This window comes from Salvelinus fontinalis, chromosome 8 (genome assembly GCF_029448725.1).
Source record: "Salvelinus fontinalis isolate EN_2023a chromosome 8, ASM2944872v1, whole genome shotgun sequence".
NCBI classification, from domain to species: domain Eukaryota; kingdom Metazoa; phylum Chordata; class Actinopteri; order Salmoniformes; family Salmonidae; genus Salvelinus; species Salvelinus fontinalis.
The window spans coordinates 27809519-27813179 of record NC_074672.1 but is presented as its reverse complement, the minus strand read 5'-3'; the positions used below and the strand labels follow the sequence as shown (position 1 = coordinate 27813179).

General features: G+C 43.9%; 1 long non-coding RNA gene across 1 annotated transcript; it reads left to right on the top strand.

The window, feature by feature from the left end:
• The first annotated feature begins 362 nt into the window (after positions 1 to 362).
• On the top strand, positions 363 to 3286 carry LOC129861010 (uncharacterized). Its single transcript, XR_008760491.1, has 2 exons — positions 363 to 1834; positions 2025 to 3286. It is a non-coding gene; the product is annotated as an uncharacterized LOC129861010 (long non-coding RNA).
• Positions 3287 to 3661: the final 375 nt, after the last annotated feature.

Below are 3661 nucleotides of genomic sequence, written 5' to 3'. Positions count from 1 at the left end.
TGACTACAAGGTCTGATAGGAATTCAGGAAACTCAGAGAGGAACGCTGTATATGGCCCAGGAGGCCTGTAAACAGTAGCTATAAAAAGTGATTGAGTAGGCTGCATAGATTTCATGACTAGAAGCTCAAAAGACGAAAACGCCATTTTTTTTTTTGTAAATTGAAATTTGCTATCGTAGATGTTAGCAACACCTCCGCCTTTGCGGGATGCACGGGGGATATGGTCACTAGTGTAACCAGGAGGTGAGGCCTCATTTAACACAGTAAATTCATCAGGCTTAAGCCATGTTTCAGTCAGGCCAATCACATCAAGATTATGATCAGTGATTAGTTCATTGACTATGACTGCCTTTGAAGTGAGGGATCTAACATTAAGTAACCCTATTTTGAGATGTGAGGTATCACGATCTCTTTCAATAATGGCAGGAATGGAGGAGGTCTTTATCCTAATAAGATTGCTAAGGCGAACACCGCCATGTTTAGTTTTGCCCAACCTAGGTCGAGGCACAGACACAGTCTCAATGGGTATGGCTGAGCTGACTACACTGACTGTGCTATTGGCAGACTCCACTAAGCTGGCAGGTTGGCTAACAGCCTGCTGCCTGGCCTGCACCCTATTTCATTGTGGGGCTAAAGGAGTTAGAGCCCTATCTATGTTGGTAGATAAGATGAGAGCACCCCTCCAGGTAGGATGGAGTCCGTCACTCCTTAGCAGGTCAGGCTTGGTCCTGTTTGTGGGTGAGTCCCAGAAAGAGGGCCAATTATCTACAAATTCTATCTTTTGGGAGGGGCAGAAAACAGTTTTCAACCAGCGATTGAGTTGTGAGACTCTGCTGTAGAGCTCGTCACTCCCCCTAACTGGGAGGGGGACAGAGACAATTACTCGATGCCGACACATCTTTCTAGCTGATTTACACGCTGAAGCGATGTTGCACTTGGTGACCTCTGACTGTTTCATCCTAACATCGTTGGTGCCGACGTGGATAACAATATCTCTATACTCTCTACACTCGCCAGATTTAGCTTTAGCCAGCACCATTTTAAGATTAGCCTTAACGTCGGTAGCCCTGCCCCCTGGTAAACAGTGTATGATCGCTGGGTGATTCGTTTTAAGTCTAATACTGCGGGTAATGGAGTCGCCAATGACTAGGGTTTTCAATTTGTCAGAGCTAACGGTGGGAGCCTTCGGCGTCTCAGACCCCGTAACGGGAGGAGTAGAGACAAGAGAAGACTCAGACTCCGACTCGCTACATAATGGGGAAAACCGGTTGAAAGTTTCTGTCGGCTGAATGAGCGACACCGGTTGAGCATTCCAACAGCATTTCCCTCCAGAAGCCATGAGAAAGTTGTCCGGCTGCGGGGACTGTGCGGGGGGATTTATACTAACGTTACTATCTGTACTTACTGGTGGCACAGACGCTGTTTCTTCCTTTCCTACACTGAAATTACCCTTGCCTAACGATTGCGTCTGAAGCTGGGCTTGCAGCACAGCTATTTTCGCCGTAAGGCGATCGTTCTCCTGTATATTATGAGTACAGCGACTGCAATTAGAAGACATCATGTTAATGTTACTACTTAGCTTTGGCTGTTGAAGGTGTTGACGAACCATGTCCAGATAAAGCGTCCGGAGTGAAAAAGTTGAATGAGGGAAAAAAGTTGCGATGGAAAAACTAAAAATATAAACGGTAATTAAAAACAGAAACAAAACAAAAAACGTAAAGTTGTCAGCTAGCAAAGTAAAGTAAAGTTGGCAGCAAAACGCACAGCAACACGTCTGCAGATTCAACAGGAAGACTACTGCATCTATCATCCGTACATTCAGAAATGACAACCGGTAAGTTACCTACCATCTACATTATGCTCTTTATGTATGTATACTGTAGTATTCTGCAGTCCGAAATATCAGTGGGCCTATATTACTCAGTGATTGTTGGCCAATGTTACAGTAATATAATTTCATATTGAAAGAAAGATTATTTTTGCTTACTGTAACCAATCATATCATATTTGTGGTTCTTCTGCAGAACTGAGAGCTGGCCAGGCCATGGTGGAAGACACTGGCTGTTCACACCAGAACAGGAGACCGCTATTGTAAACATGGTGGTGGCAAACAATACCATTAGACAATGAGAAATCCAGAACCACATAATTGCAGACAACAACAATATTCAATAACATTCACCAGGTGGGCTTGTCTACATTGGACCGTGTATTACAGCGCAACCGAATCCGGATGAAACAGGTCTACAAGGTGCCATTTGAGAAACTCAGAGAGAGTTAAAGAACAGCGCTATGAATATGTGCAAGTACTATACTGTGAATTTTCTATCATATCAGCACTGTATAGACACATTACAGTACTGTACAGTGTATTGTGCCTCACCATATTGACTGCTCTAGGTCTATGTCACATATTGTCTTGTATGTTTCAGAGAGTCTTGGAGCTGGATGCTGCTGCAATTCAGCACGTTTATATTTACATTGATGAGGCTGGCTTTAACCCAGCCAAAAGAAGGGGATGGGGACGGAACATTATTGGCCACCGTGCCATTGTGAATGTCCCTGGACACCGTTGAGGGAATATCACCATGTGCGCAGCCGTTAGCCAGCAAGGCGTCCTCCATCACCATGCCAACCTTGGTCCCTACAACACCGTCCTTCTCATCACATTCCTGGACACACTACATGGCATCCTCATTCCAGTCGAGCAGTGGGGTGGATCAGAGCAGCTCAGGTATGTTGTCATCTGGGACGATGTGAGTTTCCACCGGGCTGCTCTGGTCCGCAACTGGTTCATCGAACACCCACAATTTATTGTTCTATACCTCCCACCATGTTCTCCATTCCTAAACGCAATTGAATTGTTTTTTCGGCATGGCGATGGAAGGTGTATGACCGCCATCCCCTCACACGCATGCCTCTTCTCCAGGCAATGGTGGATGCATGTGGTGAAGTTGATGTGGTGGCTGGAAGATTCTTTCCCTGCTGTTTAGCCAGGGAGAACATCGCTTGGGATGTAGATAAGGTGCTGTGGCCAGACCAAAATAGGAGGCAGGATGCAGCCTAATGTCTTTTTCCTTACATTTTGCATGTGTTTTTGTCTTTTTGTGTTTAGAATTTTGAAAGATTGAGCCACTTTCATTTTTTTTTTTCACAGAAAACCCTTTATCTTCCTGAATGTTTTTCCTGGTTTTCTCCTGTTGGGCATGGAAAGTGTTCCATACAAAACACAAGTGTTCAAAAATACAGCATTTTGGAAGTAAATGACAATGTTTTTGTTACTGTATTGCATTTGTGTGTGTTTATTTATGTATATCTGAGTAGGTATACATTACTGTAACAATATTTTACAGCCGGCTACAGTGTAACGCTGAAAATGCAAAAGGCATAAACCTACTGATGGGATATGCATCAGTGTGTTGTTGGTTGGTAGACAGATCTATTCATATGTGTCATTTTGATGCACCAAAACAATATTTTGGAAAGAGAGAAAACAGTTTTGAATGCAGTGTTTGCTTTTTCTAGCGTTTTGCATTTTGTGTTTTGGGAAAATGGGGCAAAGATTCAGCAAACGTGTGTAAACAATTGTGGAAAACTTTCTCATCCATAAACAGGCAAGTGCAAATACGGTTTAGCAGCGTAAAGCAGCAGGATGTTGGGC